The 18,971-nt window shown below is 48.1% G+C and overlaps 1 protein-coding gene across 2 annotated transcripts in view; it reads right to left on the minus strand.

Moving 5' to 3' along the window:
• Positions 1–18,971, minus strand: part of LOC148505699 (inaD-like protein) — a 319,407-nt gene that overhangs the window by 138,044 nt on the left and 162,392 nt on the right. The window lies entirely within an intron of this gene.

Consider the following 18,971-nt stretch of genomic DNA (forward strand, 5'->3'; position numbering starts at 1 on the left):
TCAGACGGATCTGACGATGTAGAAACAGATGAGACCCTGACCCCTGCGATTGCAGGTCGCTGATCCGAACTGTAGTGCCTTGCAAGCAGCTACCATCTTCCCCAAGAGACGCAGACAAAGAAGTAGGAAAACCTTTTTTGATCTGAGGACCAGCTGAACTAACAACCGGATAACCCGGACTTTGTCTATCGAAAGAAAAACCTTCTGTGATGCCGTGTCAAGGAGCACGCTCCGAAACAGGATGTTTCTTGAGGTTAATTCTCCAACCATGTTGGATTAGAGTTTGATATGACAGTAAGGCATGACTTGAGAGAAGGGATACCGATGGAGCCTTGAGTAACAGGTCATCTAAATAAGGGATTATGTTCACTTCCAGATGACCGAAGGTGAGCAATCATGACTAACACAAGTTTGGTGAAAAAACGGGGAGCAGCCCGAACGGCAGTGCCCGAAACTGATAGTGGTCTTGCAATATGGCAAAACACAGGAAGGCTAGATGCGGTTTCCAAATGGGAACATAGAGATAGGCATCCTTGATATCCAGGGATAAGAACTCCCTGGTTCCAAGCTCGCATTGACAGACTGCAGAGGTTCCATTTTGAAATGATACATCTTCAGATACCGGTTTAAGGACTTCAGGCTTAAGATGGGCTTGACCGAACTATCTGGTTTGGGTACTACAAACAGGTTTGAGTAAAATCCCATACCTTGTTGATGTTCCGGAACCAGAACTATCACAAATGATACTATTAGAGACTGGATAGCCTCTTGTAGAACCCCGACCTTGTCTGAAGGTATTGGCAGACTTGTAGTGAAGAACCAAAGTGGAGGGGGGACTTCGAAGACAATTCGGTACCCCAGGGAAATGACCTCCAGTGTAAGATCTTCTGGGAGCTAGTCCAATTCCAGGCAAAAAAGCATGTCACGAGTGAATGGTAAACCCTCCACCGCACACTAGGATACTGTGTCTGCTTGCCAAGAGCGCAACGAGAGGACACTGCGCCCGAAATAGCAGATGCAGATATGCGAGCACTGATCTGACTAATAGCCTTAGAAGTTTCTCCCAGGTAATTTGCAGACTCACGGATGTGTTCTGCTAGAAGACTTAATACTGCTCTGGAAATACCCGAGTCCAGCTGTAATCAACTAGTCAGCCCAGCAAAGCACAGCCTTGCTAACCCAGGCAGTAACAACGGTAGGTCCGAATATACATCTTACGATCCGAAGGTCTTTTAGTACAGTAGCTCCCGGTACTGGAAGTGCCGTTTCTTAAAGAAACGGGAGACAGACGCATCTACTGGGAGATGTTTCCTACTTCTCCATTAATGGAATTTGGAACCTCATATCCGGCTGTTTCCAAACCACTGAGAGCTGCTGCTGATTTTGAGAATGGAAAAACAGCCGAGCTCTTTGAATATTTCACACTCCTGGGATGCAGGAATAATATCCGCAGGTAATTAAGGATTTTTCTGACCGCCAAAATTAGAGACTCCTCTTCCTGGGAGAGGCAGACTAAAGCTTGAGGGGTACAGTTCAACTCTACGGTATCCTCCGTTGTGAGGAATACTTAGTCCGACTGTTCCGCTGGAGAACAGTTGTTAGAGTACGCTTTAGTAGGAAGTGGAGGGTGCAGATACCGCTGCACCCATAACATGTACCAGGGTGTCTTGAGACTTTAACTCTGACGTCAAGTCTGTCATAATTCCTATGAAATCATTGCTATACAAGCATTACATAGCGTGGAGCCAGTGTCATGCGGCTTGTTTGGTATTACACTTCAAACAGACAAACATCTTTAAAGACTTTGTTCTGTTTGTCCCTTTTGAATGTATATCAATGTCACAGTATACTGTACATATAAAAGAATCAGAACTGAGACCAGAAGTTTGGGACACAGAGGAGGAGGTACACCCCACTCCCTTCCCACAGATTTGATTCCCAGCACTTACACCCCAGTGATTTCTGTACCAGGGATGTAGTCAGGAGAATCAGTTATAAGATACTTCACTGGGATCTGAACCCAGGACATCTACACTGTGTTATGGAGCACTAGCCCATTGAGCTATTGGGCTATGCTCCTTGTATTGTTGCACATTACAGCAAAGGTTTTGTAGCCTAGCAGCTGCACTCTGCCTCAGGAGGGAGAGAATACCGGCAGTTAGCACAACAAATGGCAGACACGCTGTTTGTAACAGCTCTGTGCCGCTAGTGTGGAGTGAGAGAGCCCGCGCTGTTTTGGCTCCGCCCCCCCTTCATCAAGCCTGCTATAGATAATGGCTGCCCCCATCTAACGGAGGAGCCTACTGACAGCCCCGCTATGCCTCTGTCCCTCTCCATTAGCCGCGAGCAGGGACTGGAGGAACATATGAAGCAGCGCTATGTACACGCCGGGATGTGTTCCGGGTGTTGCGGGGGGTTTAGCGGGGAATGCGCAGCAATACTCACTGCGCTCCCCGGAGGCTCTCAGAGCTGCAGCACACTCTTCTTCTTGTTAGGGTTGTGCTGTGGCGATAAGGAGCTGTCAGTGCTGTTAGTATAAGCGCTGCGCAGTCCATCCTGTTTTTCTAATAAACAGGGCGCCAGGTACCCGGACCCCACCTTTAGAAAGTGGCGAAGGGTACCTAATATAGTGTAAAAGATGTAGAAAGAAATAAACCTAAATAAAAATAAAATCCAATGTACTGCTGGAGCACAGCAACCAGCTCCATGAGGCACATTTTCTAAACTGGAGGGCTGATGGGGTATAGAAGGGGAGAGCTTCACAATTTGAAATTATTTAAAGTGCCAGCTCCAGTTATCCACGCCTCTATACCCCAGCGTAAGCAACCTCCAGTGTCCCCTAGTGGATGAAAGAGAAATACAAAGAATGCAAAACCCAATGCTCAGCTGTGAGGACTGAGAGGGGCATTTGGATAAAGAAGACATTTCAATTTACCAAGGACACAAAGAAGAACTTACTATAAGGGGGGTTTGGGCAGGGCCGTAACTAGGGGTGAGGGAGCGGGGCCGTAGCTAGGGGTTTGGGCAGGGCCGTAACTAGGGGTGAGGGAGCGGGGCCGTAACTAGGGGTGAGGGAGCGGGGCCATTAACTAGGGGTGAGGTGTACTTCTCAGAAAGAGGCCCGTATTCAATTAGTTTCGCACCTGCGATCCTTTTTCGCCTGACGTACTTTTCACTTACATTGCGTATTTTAGCCGTGGAAACTTATCGCGTGCATCCCCGTGATTCGCCCTATTCAATTCCAAAACACGCGAAAACGCAACCCGGCGAATGCAAACCAGGCGAAAAGTGCTGTCGGAATTGGGGAAAAGAGCCTGACACCACCTTAAAGATGCACTAACATTGGGGATCAATGTACATGCCCCCAAATAGCCCTAATAAAGCTATTTGGGGTACTTAAGGTGTGTCATTTTCTTCTAATTAGCATCTTTGCACAAGAATAGCATTAAGCATTTTTTTTGGTGAAAATAAGTACTCCTGTCAAATTTGGGGTACTTGAAAATGGGGGAAGCATGGTTTAAAGTTGCTAAAGTAAGGTTTTAAAAAACGCACCAGAAGCAGGCACCTGCAATCAAAAAAACACCTCACCCCTACTTGCAGACCCCCCCCGAAAGTCTATTTTGCTAGTTTTTTAGTTTGTACCCCCACTTTACACTTTTTTGCCCCCTTTTTCTAAGTAATTTTTTGGGGGTGTTCTATTTTTTTAGTTTTTTTTTTACACAGTTATCCATTGGGGGGCTGTCCCAAGGGTGCAGAGTGGTTTTCCCACATTTGCACCCCAAATTAGTGATTTTGCACTTTTTTCTACACCTATTCATAGGCAAATCTTTTTCGCCTATCACATTGCATTGCGTTTTCATGTACGCGAAAAGAGTTTGCAATTGAATACAGAGATAAGTTTTCGGCTGGCGTAAAGTCGCAATTGGAGATATTTTTTCATGGATTCCGACTTTTTGCAGCTAATTGAATACGGGCCAGAGCTGTACTTCTCAGACAGAGCTGTACTTCTCAGACAGAGCTGTACTTCTCAGACAGGGCTGTACTTCTCAGACAGGGCTGTACTTCTCAGACAGGGCTGTACTTCTCAGACAGGGCTGTACTTCTCAGACAGGGCTGTACTTCTCAGACAGGGCTGTACTTCTCAGACAGGGCTGTACTTCTCAGACAGGGCTGTACTTCTCAGACAGGGCTGTACTTCTCAGACAGGGCTGTACTTCTTGGCGCTGGCAGCTCCTACCCCTCAGCAAGATGTCACGCAGTCAGGTGGCGTGGTCAGCGCAGGGTGAGGTGCCAGCTAATTACGGCACTGAGAGGGGTCAGAATTTAATGCCTTGGAATAGTCATTTTAGTTACATTCCAACTTACTTTAATTAAAACTGACTTAAATATTTACAGGTATATCTTTCCTTTATCTGTGTCCTAGAAACAGAGAAGGAAGGTACTCTGAGGGCTAAACCAATATTCCTCCTATCACCTCACTAAGAACTAATGACATCACAGAGGCACGAGGCACAAAGTGTACGTCAGTAGTTCCTAGCGTACAGATAGGCAGCATTACCGGTCATTCTACCTGAATAACTACTGATACCTATACAGGTCACTTATTATTTAGGTCATACTTGCCTACTTTTGAAAAAGCTTTTCAGGGAGATTGTGAAAGCAGCACCTAAGAGCGTGGCGGTAAAGTGGGCGTGTACTGCTACATCTGGGGGGCGTGTCATAAAATTGACTTTCATCCAAATATAAATGAGCCCCAAAGCAGTTAGTAAGATCAACTTGGTGATGAAAACACACTAATACTTTTCAGAAAATACATGTAGCCATAGGGATAATTGTGCCTTATACCCAATGCAGGGAAATTATACTAATGATCCCATTTGAATGTATATACACTTATACAGTCAGGTCCATAAATATTGGGACATTGACAGAATTTTCATATTTTGGCCTCTATTCACCACCACAATGGCTTTGAAATGAAACTAACAAGATGTGATTTAACTGCAGACTTTCAGATTTAATTTGAGGATAATTACATCCAAATCAGGTGAACGGTGTAGGAATTACAACGGTTTCTATATGTGCCTCCCACTTTTTAAGGGGCAAGATGAAGACTATCCATGTGGAAATGCCCGAGCCAGACAGCCGGTGACAGCTAAATCCCGCTTTGCAGTCTCTAGGTGGGGAAACGCTAAAATAACTGTGTGTTCTGGATTTCGCTGTATGATTTATATACCCCCCCTGAATGCACAGAATGCAGATAAGGGTTGCAGTCTTGTATTATTGATGACAGTCTGAGTAACCGCAGTAAAACACGCTGCCATCCATTCGCACACACAGTCTGTTCCTACAGTAAAAGTGACACTTTGCAGAACACAATTAGGATCATATTAATAAATAAAGGAGATGACGAGGCAGGGGTGGGGGAGCTGGAGGTACCAGGTTCTTCTCCCCATGTCCATGATGATATCAGACTAATAAGAACAAGATAATTAGACCCTACAGGATAAATAAAACTCTGCTCTCTATTCCCCACCATTCAGCCTACAGATATAATCCGTGACTTCCTGTCCCCAGAGTTACTATCGGTACAAAGCAGAGTTCTACTGATTACCTGGTAAAGGAATTCTCCTATTTTATCCTACTGCACTATAAATGGCAGGAATATCAGCCTCCGCGCTGCGGGAAGTTAATCAGTTCTCCGATTCACCTACCAAGAGCTTAGCGCATGGGGAGGGAGGATTAACTGTGATTGTAACATCTCCAGGCTCATCACCAAAGAAAAAACAGATACAGAGTACAACAAGGGGGCTTTGGGGCGTCATCTCTGATGGCAAGTCATGCTGGGAAATGTAGTCCCTCAACTGCCTTTGCCTACATCTGGCGCACAGTTTACACATGGTGAGTCACAAGTCTACTAAGGTCGCACATTCAATGTCATTGGGATTCATGATGGATGTTGATGAGGTTTAAGAAAATAACAATTAGGGCTAAAGTTAAGACTCTAACCTTGCAGCTGTGTAATGAAGACTAAATGAAATGGGGGAATCCAGAATCCTATATCGACTGTACTATCAACGGTGGCACTACAAATACCAGAATGTCCCACCACCAGCCACTAGATTATTCGCTATAATTATGTTCATAGGTAAAGCATACATTTCCCTCTTTTTCAATATATTCGGTTAATGTACAAAGCAAAATATATTTTTGAGTTTAGTAACTTTTTTTTTTGGTACCGATAATTAGCAGATAATTGGCCTAATTCAGAGATGGACACAAATAATGCTGATTTTTATGCAGATCGTGCACTAACCTAGAGAGGCAATAGGGCGCCCACCTATTTGCAACTGATTCTACTTAACATTTAACTAGCACCTTCTAGAAAATAATAGCTAGAATCTGATTGGTTGCTATGGGCAACATCACTTTTAAAACTCACTTCTAAAAACTCTCACTTTAGTAAATTTACCCCGTGTGTTGAGTCTCATTGGTCCGGTATAGGCTATTGGGCGCTATCGAGTACTAACCTGCCTGGAAATCTGCAGAGCACCGCTCCGCTCCAAGTAACCTACTGTATGAAAGAATGTGATATTGTGCAGAGTGTTTCATACTTTGAAATATGAAGCCAACATTTTTATAAATTAGGGGGGGGAGGAAGAGGTTAAATGATAAAGTCTTGCCAATCAATGAATGTACAAACAGCTACAACTAATTAGGTAAATGAATTAGAAGTTGCTCTCTACTTGCTGCCATATATTTGTGAAAATTTGTCCCACATTCTTAGCCACTCACTGTGATTAATAAATATTACCTCCTTACAATCACAATATCAGGAAAAAAAAAACACATAAAACACAAGAGCAAAGCCAGTCTGCTATTATACTAGTTTATTTGTGCTCATAAACCATGAAAAGCATCAGCCATTCTGGCAGTCTCTCATTACAGCTCCCAATCAGGGGAGCGTGAGATTGCAAAACTCAATTAAAATGCCACCAAAAGCCAACATTTTATTTTGGGTGGAGATCATCCAGTTATAATAAAGTAAAAAGTTAAACTTGCCTGTGGCGCAGCGATCCTGCGGTCCTGGGGGCTCCCCGGAAAGTCCCATAGCTCCAGCGCTGCTTTCAGTGGCATCATGTTCACAGGATACTGGTACTGACAAGCACACGTTGTATTTGAAAAGGCCAGGCTGTCCTGTGGGACTATCTTGGCCAGGAATGGGATTGAAATACCAGCGGCTGTTTAGCTGCCGGTTCAAATCCCGACCGCGGAAGCCCGACAGGAGGAGATCCGGACGAAGGAAGGTAAGCATCTTAACTCTCCCCCCTCCCACCCCCTAATACTCGGTGTTGCCTAACCATAAAATTTTTGGGGTGGTGCGTAACCCTAACCCCCTCTTCCCACACCCTAAACCTAACCCTCTCGGGGGGGTGCCTAACTCTAACCTCCCCCCAGTGGTGCCTAATGCTAACCCCCCCTCTCCCCCCACCTAACCCTAAGTCCCCCCAAGACACGCCTAAACATAACCCCCCCTGCCACGGCTCATACTTACATGCCTAAGGTCTCTTACGATTGGGATGATGGCTGTCGGGATTCCGGCGCTGGTATCCTAAATCGTGCAGAGATAGCGTCATCTGTATTTTGCCCAAGGGTGGGATTCCGGCGGCGGTAGATCGTCCACCGGGTTATTAACTACATCCCCTTGGGGATATCGAGCTAGTTGCTGCAACTTCATAAACGAAATCCCAAACTAATCTTTACATCAGAGTAGGCGTAAACTCATAACAAAATGCTTCCGTATCACCTACAGTATATGTGCGAATCGATTCCTCCTACATATAAACAAGCGCTTCCATTTCTTAATATTAGTTGCTCTGTAATAGAACAGTGTTGTTCCTGCACAGGAATCTCCGTGCCAATGATCAATAACTGATTATCACCACTGGATGTAATTCAGAAACAGCTGCACAGTGACCATTCCCTAAAACAGGTCTAAATTATTATGAACTTGCCCGCGTCACCTCCACATAAGTTTTCTAGAACTCAGTACATTAGTGAATTTTCTTTAGTTTAACCAGTCACGGTGGTCACAGAGGAAGCCGTTTGGAGGTCCCTCGTATACTACGGATTCATGTGTTTAATTACATACAAAATGCTAAATTTCCCTCTCTCACGTCCTCCTGCCAGCATGTTCTGTGCACCAACCCTCTAAGGCACTTATACATTAAATGATGAATAGTTATGAACGGTTAGCTCAGCGCCGCATACAATCAATTTCAGTGTCATGTATCACAGAAACTCTGCTCTGTCTTACAGAAATTACATTCCCCTTCTCCCTCATAACATCCATTATGGAAAACCATTTTCCACAGTGCAGGTTATACAGTTGTTTTCACATCACATCCTTGCGTGTAAAATAGCCCTTCTAGTCCTGCCATGCCATGCCGTGGCTCGGTAGCGTAGAACGTCTTTTCGTGTGTCTTTTTTCCTTCAAATGTGTCCTATTCGAACAGCGGTGTAAATAGGACGCACAAGCAGCTTCTGCTGATTAAAACGATATGCGGCATGCCTATATTCTGTGTGACTGCGGCTGTATCTGCATGCGAAATGCTGCGTTACAGTGTCACAGCCTCTGACACTAACGTAGTAACGTAGCATTTCACATGCAGATACAGCTATGTCACAGCCTCTGACACTGTAACGTAGTAACGTAGCATTTCACATGCAGATACAGCTATGTCACAGCCTCTGACACTGTAACGTAGCATTTCACATGCAGATACAGCTATGTCACAGCCTCTGACACTGTAACGTAGCATTTCCCATACAGATACAGCTATGTCACAGCCTCTGACACTGTAACGCAGCATTTCACATGCAGATACAGCCGCAGTCACACACAATATAGGCATGCCGCATATTTTAATCAGCAGAAGCTGCTTGTGCGTCCGAAGGTAAAAAGCCGCACATGAAAAACGTTCAACACTACCAAGTCGCACGGCGCTCGCGCGTTATGTATAATGCGACTTGTAGTGTATGCAAGTAAGATGTATGTGGACACATCTGTATGTACAACAAATACAGCAGAGATATGGGGACAAAGCGTAGTGGTTGATTTCAACTACCCGTTACATGTGTAAAGAACACACACACACACACACAGACACACACACACGAAATGAGTGACAAACACAAGATAAACAATGTATCAACAAACTAAGAACCGTAAGAATTGCAGTTCCTGGGATAACGTGATGTACAAGCTGGGGCTTCTCTACAGCAACACACCAACTGTCCGATACAATGTTTGCAGCTGGATAATTAGGGAATGATGTACCTCGCTTTCGAGAAGACTAATGGTGAAACTGATGAGATTAATGCTGGGTCTTACCTGGAACCCCCACTTGTACCATTGCTTAAGCAGATGTACTTGAACAAGCCAGCATGCCCGACAGACGTCTTCACTCTATAGGAAGCGAGGATCCGCTCTCCCACGCGTGTATCCTGCAAGGATTTCCTCGGACGACCTTGGGCCTGTTTCTCTCCCCAGGACGTTACCTTGATGATGGCAAGCCGCCTGCGAATGTGTTTCTGCTGCAGGATGCGATCAGTGACATAAATCGGAAGCAGAGGCACGGAGCTTGGAATCACATCTGTCACTACAAAAGTACGCGTGGAGGGGAAGAGTCGGCTCTGAAGCAGCTGACCCACACAAGCCCCACAGCTGCTGCTACCTTACCCAGAATACCAACTCGCAGTTGTACAATCCGCGTCATCTGGATTTATGGTGTATGTAGCTTTGCTCGGGGGCAAAGGGACAGACATCTCTATACATGTGTCTTGTGTTTCTGTTCTGCAGTTTTGATGAACAAAGGCAATCTGTGCGCACCGAGACGGGTCTTTCATCTTTTGTCTGTAGTTCACACTTTGTACATTTCAAGTAAATGTTTTAAAAGAGGAAAAAAAGGTGGTTTTTGTACTGAAGTCTCTAATGACATGTCCCTGCTTGAGCACAGGTGAAACAATCGTGCAGCTCAGTTTCTTCTAAATAAGGAATTACGTGCCGAGTAGTTTGGTAAGAAAAACCATTCACCCACTATTTACATTAAGGTTTCCCCATCTCCTGCCCGGGTTCACCACTATAGATAGACAGTAAACAGTTACACAATGTCTAGATAGACACTACATATTAGACAGTGAATAGTTCGACATGTACAAAAGGTCAACACGAAAATTGTCGACATTTAAAAAAAAAAAAAAATCTTTTTAGGGTTATGCACTTACCCAGACAGTTAGGGACAAGGAGGGAGGGTTAGGGGGAAGATTAAAGCTAAACAAACTTTCATGTCAAACTTCTGACCACGTCGACCTTTTGACATGTCTAACTTTAGTCTGTCTGACTTTTGTCCTTGTCGAACTATTCACTGTCTAACATCTGGTGTCTATCTAGACATTGTCTAACTAATTACTACCACATGCGATGTGTGTGTACTGTCTTTATTTTAATATTTTCTTTACAGGCGTACTACAGGTGCCAGCTGACCCTTAATGTCCGGGCATGCAGTCACTTGTTGTTTCACAAGTGCTGGCACGTGCCTGTAGTCTGCCTGCAAAGAACAATATTATAACCTATTCTTTACACATTAACCCCGCATCCTCTGCTACCAGGGGTGCGAGATATAGCCACGGGCTGGTTGATCCTCGGGGGAGAACACTATTTTCTGTGCAGCCCAGAGGAAACTCAGCCCTTGGCTGACCAGTTTGAGGCTGGCTATAGTCCGGCGGGGGGTACGCAATGCTGTGTGTCCTTCTATGGTGGCATTACCACCCCAGCTGGTTATAGGAAAATAGGGGGAACTCTATCTTCCCAAACCAGCCCAGGCTGAGAGGTTCGGGGCTGGTTTTTGAACGAAGCCTGCACAGATCTTACTGATCAGTGCAGTGTTTCTCCCAAACTAGCCTGTTTTAAAATCAGTCATTTTTTGGCTGATTTTAAAACCGACCATTAGTAAATCTGCACACCCTATTCTTGTATATGCAAAAAAATAATATATATATAAAAAAAATAATAAAAATCAATTGATGGGCCAATGTTGTCCAAAAAGCCAAAACCGACCTTAAGTAAATTTACCCCACTGACTCAAAACAAAAGATAAAACTGACTGCAGTGCCACCAGGTGGTCAGAAGAGGATCAACTTCCAGTTCTATACTTAATATTGTAAGACTCAGTCTATGCCGTCTGACACCACTTTAATTTAAACTTTACAACATGCACAGGCTGACGTATAAATATTAGGAAACTGACCCAAAGTGCTAACAATCTGAATGAGAAGATGGGAACCAAACAGGGACAAAAATGTAAGGTAACAAGTGGTACATTTTGGAACACAGCTAAAAAAAAAAAAGTGCTAGATTTTAAACTGGTTCCAGTAAAGCGCAGTGACAAGCAGGGGTCTGCACCCTGGCCACCAGATCAGGCAGAATCAGTTACGTTTGACGCATTTTTGTGTTTTAGAATGTTTGTTTTGTGCATAGCTATCCTTATATAAGCAGCCCTGTACATAAAAAACAAGAGATATGGTAAGAACTTACCTTTGTTATCTCTGTTTCTACGAAGTCCATAGGGTCCACAGGGTGACCTTGGGGTATAGCTGGATCCTGGATCCTCGGGCACCACGGAGTTAAAGCTTTTAGCTGCTCCCAGGATGCACTTGGGTCCAACCTCCCCTATACCCCGCCCCCCAGCCACAGGCACCTCAGTTGGTAAGCAGCCCAGGCCGGAGGAGGAGACGAAACAGAGAGAAGGAAGACTGGAACACACAAGAACCATACTCACAGAAATGGGAGACGGAAAACCGGTGACCAGTCACAGAGCCCATATGAAGCCAGGTGCGTCAGGGCGGGTGCCCTGTGGACCCTATGGACTTCGTAGAAACAGAGATAACAAAGGTAAGTTCTTACCATATCTCTTGTTTTCTACTTCAGGGTCCATAGGGGTCCACAGGGTGACCTTGGGGATGTCCCAAAGCAGTCCAACTAAGGGCGGGGACGCTCCTGTGCTGATAGGAGAACCCGGCGCCCAAAGGATGCATCCTGAGAGGCAAAGGTGTCAAACGCATAGAACCTCAAAAAGGTCTGAATGGAAGACCAGGTGGCCGCCTTACAGAGCTGAACAGCAGAGGCGCCACGGCTAGCAGCCCAAGAAGGGCCCACGGACCGAGTGGAATGAGCCTTAACCGAGGCTGGAACAGGTAAACCCTCCTGCATATAAGCCTCAATAATAACAGAACGAAGCCAACGGGCTAGAGTCTGTTTGTTGGCAGGCCAACCCCTCTTGTGAAAACCAAAGAGGATAAACAAAGAATCCGACTTCCTCACAGAACTAGTCCGGTCCACATAAACCTGGAGTGCCCTTACAACGTCTAAGGAAGTCTCCCCAGCCGAAAGATCAGGTGACTGAAAGGCTGGTACAACAATTTCCTGATTAATGTGGAACCTGGAAACCACCTTAGGCAGGAAATCAGGACGAGTGCGAAGCACCGCTCTGTCCTGATGAAAAATCAGAAAAGGAGGACGACAAGAAAGCGCCCCCAAATCTGAAACCCTCCTGGCAGAAGCAATTGCCAAGAGGAAAACAGTTTTAAAAGTTAGCCACTTGAGCTCCACTGACTCCAAGGGCTCAAAAGGAGGACCCTGTAAGGCCCTAAGAACCACCGCCAAATCCCACGGGGCCACAGGTGGCACAAAGGGAGGCTGGATTCTCAAAACACCCTGGAAAAAGGTGTGTACGTCCGGCATAGCAGCGATCCTGCGCTGGAACCACACCGACAGACCAGACACGTGTACCTTCAGTGAAGAAAGACGTAATCCTAAGTCCAAACCGGACTGAAGGAAAGCCAGAATACGCGAAACTCGGAACACCTGGGGATCATAGTTTCTGGCCTCGCACCACTGAAAGTAAGTGTGCCACACTCTGTGATAGATCCTCGCGGAAGCAGGCTTGCGCGCCCTCAGCATGGTGGTAATAACGGAGCTAGAAAAGCCCCGAGACCTCAGGACGGCTGTCTCAAGAGCCACGCCGTCAAAGATAGTCGACCCAGATCCGAGTGAAGACAGGGCCCCTGAGACAACAGGTCCCGCCGTTGAGGTAGGAAGTACGGAGCGTCGATGGACAGGCTCCGCAGATCGGAGTACCACGGCCTTCTGGGCCACGCTGGGGCCACCAGGATCAGTATGCCTCCGTCCTGTTTGAACTTGCGCAGGACCCGAGGCAGCAGAGATATCGGAGGGAACAAGTAAGCCAGTTGAAACAGCCATTTCACCGACAGCGCGTCTATCAGACTTGTGCCTGCGTCCTTTGTCCTTGACCCGTACACAGGCAGCTTGTGATTGTAACGGGACGCCATCAGGTCCAGTTTTGGCAGCCCCCACTTGTCCACGAGTAGTTGGAATACCTCTGGATGAAGCGACCATTCCCCGGGATGCACATCGTAACGGCTGAGGAAGTCTGCCTCCCAATTGAGGACTCCTGGGATGAAAACTGCCGAGAGAGCTGGAAGATAGCGCTCCGCCCAAGCCAGGACGCGGGACACCTCCGACATCGCAGCTCGACTGCGAGTCCCTCCCTGGTGATTGATGTGCGCCACCATGGTGGCGTTGTCCGACTGCACCTGAACGGCCCTTCCGTGAAGAGCGGTGCCGGACGACTGCAGGGCTCTGTACACTGCCCGCAGTTCCAGGATGTTGATGGGAAGAATCGCTTCCTCCGCCGACCAACGACCCTGAAGTGACAAGGAGCCTGTCACCGCCCCCCAACCCCGGAGACTGGCATCTGTCGTGAGCAGAACCCATTCCGGGACCCAAAAGGGGCGCCCCTCCAGGAGATGCGCTGTCTGCAGCCACCAGGCTAGGGACAGACGCACCTCCGAGGACAACACCAGCATCTGAGAGCGGATCCTGTGTGGCAATCCGTTCCATTCTGAAAGAATCAGCCCCTGCAGGGGCCTGGAATGGAACTGGGCAAATTCCACCATGTCGAATGCCGACACCATGGACCTCAAAACTCTCATCGCTGAGTGCACCGACACTCTGCCACTGCTCAGACAACTGTAAATCCGCAGCTGTAAGGAGGAGACCTTCTCTGGAGTCAGAAAAATCCGTTGCTGACGAGAGTCCAGCAGGGCCCCCAAATGAACCATCCGTTGTGATGGGATGAGGGAGGATTTCTTCCAGTTGATCAACCAGCCGTGCGCCTGTAGACAAGCGACCGTCAGGTGGAGATGCTGGATCAGTACCTCCGGGGAGCTTGCCAGCAAGAGGAGGTCGTCTAGATACGGTAGCAACCGTATCCCCTGGCTCCGAAGGTGAGCCGCCATGACCGCCATCACCTTGGTAAATACCCTTGGTGCCGTGGAGAGACCAAAGGGTAGAGCCCTGAATTGGTAGTGGTTGTGGAGAATAGCAAACCGCAGAAACCGTTGGTGCGATGTTGCTATAGGCACATGGAGGTAGGCGTCCTGGATATCCAGGGAGACCATATAATCCCCCGGTTCCATCGCCAGTATGATGGAACGCAAAGTTTCCATCCTGAATTTGGGAACCCTGAGAAACCTGTTCAGGGACTTCAAATTGAGGATGGGGCGTTGAGAGCCATTGGGTTTCTGCACCAGAAACAGCGTAGAGTAATACCCCATCCCACGTTGAGACTGTGGTACGGGTATAATGACCCCCGCCGTCAGCAAGGCCCCTATGGCTTCCTGAACCTGCAAGGCCTTGGTTTTGTCCTGAGAAGGACTTGTGCAAAAAAAACTGGCAAGGCGGCCTGTGCCGAAAAGACAGGGCGTACCCCTGGGAGACCACTTCTCGCACCCAGGCATCCGTGGTGGTATTGTGCCAGCACTGGGCGAATTGAAGAAGTCGGCCTCCCACTCTGGGGTCCCCCAGAGGGAGGCCCGTCCCATCACGCAGAAGGCTTATCTTCTGGCTTGGAAGAAGGGCGCCTAGCACTCCAGGCTTGCTTCTTTGGCTTTGAGGCGGTCTTGGGTGTGGACTGCCTCGGGAAGGACTGACCCTTTGCCTTGCCCTGAACCCGAAAGGAACGAAACGCCGAGCTCCGGACCTTAGCAGGTGTAGTAGCTGAAGGGAGGAAGGCTGACCTGGATTTTGCCAGGGTATCTACTATTTTGTCCAGGTCCGGACCAAATAGTAATTCCCCATCAAAAGGTAAGGCCTCCAAGCCTTTCTTTGAATCCGCGTCTGCTCTCCAAGACCGCAACCACAAGGATCTACGAGCAGACACTGCTGCCGCCGAAACCCTAGAGGTCCCACCCCTCAATGGCCTTGGCCACCCAGGAGATGGCCATGGACGGCCGGGCTACAGCCCCTGAGAGAGAATAAATAGACTTTAGACAAGTCTCCACCTTCCTGTCCGTAGGATCCTTCAGCGAGGATATAGACGGCAATGGCAAAGTAGCACTCCTGATGAGGCGTGTTACATGGGAATCGACTGCAGGCGGAGTTTCCCATTTCTTACAATGCGCTTCCGGGAATGGATAATTGGACGCCAAGCGTTTCAGTGGCAGGAAACGCTTACTGGGCGTCTGCCAGGCCACCGCCATGTGATCAGTCAACTGATCAGACAAGGGGAACGCTGTAGAAGTAACCTTAGCCTTTTTAAAACTAGGATACCTTGACTTGGGAGCGGGTGCCTCATCCTCAATCAGAAGAATAGCCCGCACCGCCTTAACCAGAGCCCGCACATTGATGGAAGACTTAGTGTCTACCTCCTGGAGTGAGGCATCTGAGGCTGAGTCATCCTGTACCTCACCATCATCCGAGAACCCCTCAGAATCCGAAAGATGCGCAGCCTGTGCCATGACTGAGCGTTTAGACGCCCTGGAGGGCACGTCACTGCGCAACATCGACTGAAAAGCCGAAGATGCTGCCGCCAAATCTTGGGGTGGACTGAATATACATTGGCAACCCCGCATAGGGACCAACAGGCTGAGACCCCGGGGGAGTCTGCAATAATTGTGGGATACCCGGGGAATGGGGGATGGCAGGCTGGGGCAACGCCCTAGTAGGGGCGGCAGTCGGGACCGACAGACGGTCCGCGATGGACACCAGCACCTGGGAAAACATCGCCCATGGTGGCTCCTGCGAAATGGGAGGTTTAGACGTACCAGGGACCGCCTGGCACCGTCCGCACAGGCCGTCCTGTGACAAATCCTCCCTATCCACTCCTGCAGAACAGCGCCTGCAGGAGAACAATACCGGAGCCCCGGAGTGCTCAATCTCCTCCTCAGACATGACTTAGGAAGAAAACGTGCGCACTCACCAGTGTGCTGAACAACAGCCCACAATATGGCACCGTGTAGCACACAACTGTATGTGACGGACCTCACAAATACGTGATCTATATAGGTGAGGTCAGTAGAAACACCCTTCCCCCGCACACCTGTAGGGCTTGTAGGAGAAGGAAAGGGATAGGTACAGGCTGACAGTAAGTAGAAATTAGCACAGAAAGCAGCACTAGCAATAGTCACATACCATGCAGGAAGATATACTCACTGCACCTTTCCACTACAATCAACCTCCCAGATTCAGTGTCTGGGAGGGCTATAGCGCTGTGTACACTGTCCTTCTGCAGGGGAGAGGTACACAGGGGGACCGGTCCGCGTGCTCCCTGAGAGTATCCACGCTGCCACAGAGAAAATGGCCGCTGGAGACCTCAGAGGAGGAGTGGCCGAGTAGCTGCAGCTCAGCGACGCCAGACTCCGAGCTGAAAGGCGCGCTGAGCTGAGGGGAGGAGCCGCTAGACAGGGAAGGCTTCCTCCCCTGGCTAGCATATTAACCCCCGGGTTGCCGGCATCCCGCTTGCCGCGATATTAACCCTGGTAGTCTAGTGGTCTGGCGGGGTATGCCTCCGATGGAGGGGGAGCCCGCCGCCACCGCTAGCGCCCCCGGTCTGTCCCCTAGACCGGGGGCATGGGACTGCATTTAAAAGGAACCCGCGCACCGCCGCTAATCAGCGGTGCGCGGCTTACCTGATCTCCCCGGCGTCTTCCGGCAGCAGTCCCGGGGGAAACCAGAGTCCGGCTAGTACAGACTCTGGCTTCCCCCGCCGCGATCCCCAGTTCAGTGCTGGCGTCGCGGCGCCAGCAGGGAGAAGGAGCGGCAGCGTGGGCGTCTGTACAGACAGCCCAGCGCTGCTGCTCTAGAGAAAAAACTTATAGTAAAAAATAAATAAATTTAACTAAGTTAAATAAAAAATTAAAAGCTTTAGGGGGCTGCTCCTGCAGCCCATCCCGCAGGGTGACCCGACTCCGGCCGGGCACCATCTAAAACTGAGGTGCCTGTGGCTCGGGGGCGGGGTATAGGGGAGGTTGGACCCAAGTGCATCCTGGGAGCAGCTAAAAGCTTTAACTCCGTGGTGCCCGAGGATCCAGGATCCAGCTATACCCCAAGGTCACCCTGTGGACCCCTATGGACCCTGAAGTAGAAACATATACGCCATATATGTAAGTAATTACAATGCATTTCATTTATAAGGAAGGCTGTTTGTGCCATATGGACTAAGGCATGTTACTGATAATAATACATATAGAGGCTAAACTAATAAATATCCCAGTAGTTCTTACTTCATGGATTGCTGTGGGACAAAAATGACATTACATGCAGATACACCGGCAGTAGCACACAGAATATAGGCACGCCGCATATCACTAATCAGCAAACGCTGCTTGTACGTCCTATTCACATCGCTTTTAAGGGAAAACGTTGCACAAGAAGACACTCGGCGCTACTGAGTGACTAGTAGGGCTGTTTAACGCGCAAGGAGGCTGGATGTATTTGGACACATCTATATATATATATATATATATATCTAATATATATACATTAAGGGTTCTATGTTCAAAGCCTCGGAGAGAGATAAAGTGGACGGAGATAAAATACCAACCAATCAGCTCCTGACACTTTACAGGATGTGTTTGAAATAGGACAGTAAGGAGCTGATTGGTTGGTACTTTCTCTCTCTCCAAGGCTTAGTACATAGCACCCGATTCAGACCTGCACGCTAGGATGCGTTCGGGAAGCGATCTCTCGCTGTGCGTAGACAGCCCAGCAGAGTGAGTGACAGGAGAATCCGATTGTGGGTGGTGACAGGGCCTGGCCACTATAAACTGGAGTGGAGATGCGAACGCAGGCGTGCCTGAGCCTTACAACGCCGTTTCAGAGGCGTACATAAATTACAGGCAGCGTCATAGTACACGTCACCTGGCTGGTTTTTACACTGAAGTGCTCGCAATAGGGTATGGTCCGCCTCAAGCGCTGCGATCGCATCCGATGGTAGCATACACTTCCTGGAGATGACGTGCGCAAGTGGGCGTCTTAAGACAGGCTGATGGGCGTCTGCATACACACCGCGATCGCACGCCAAGACATAGTGGGCGTGCTTATGCCTTGCTGTGTGATCGTCTGCCTTCTCAAATCTGCATACGCTGGGTGCGAGCGTACGCATCTAGCGAGCGGGTCTGAATCAGGTCCATAGACCTCTAAGGGGCCCATTTATCATTGAATATTTGAGGTAAAATCCCTGAAAACACCAGTTTTCGGGGGTTTACCTCAAATATTAAGTCCTTTCGGTGCCAGTCTCACAGCATGTGCCGGTTAATACATCCGGCCATTATGATCGGATTTTGCAGTGCGATCATGGGCGGTACCGACATGCCCTGATCGCATTGCAAAAGTGATCATTAATAAAAAAGTCCCTATTCCTATTAGTTTGTAAGGTTTGAAGAGACAGGCTTTGCGTTGCCACCTGGTGGTCAAACATGGTACAAAAGCAGCCGTTATGTTCTATTTTAGTCTAAGTTGCTTATTAAACATGGGACTTTGTAGACCTTATTTCTTGAAAGGATTTCCGTATTCTGTAATACTCCCCAAACATATCAGTGAGTATTAGGAA

This window comes from Taudactylus pleione, unplaced genomic scaffold, assembly GCF_031769625.1.
Source record: "Taudactylus pleione unplaced genomic scaffold, aTauple2 ptg000442l, whole genome shotgun sequence".
NCBI classification, from domain to species: domain Eukaryota; kingdom Metazoa; phylum Chordata; class Amphibia; order Anura; family Myobatrachidae; genus Taudactylus; species Taudactylus pleione.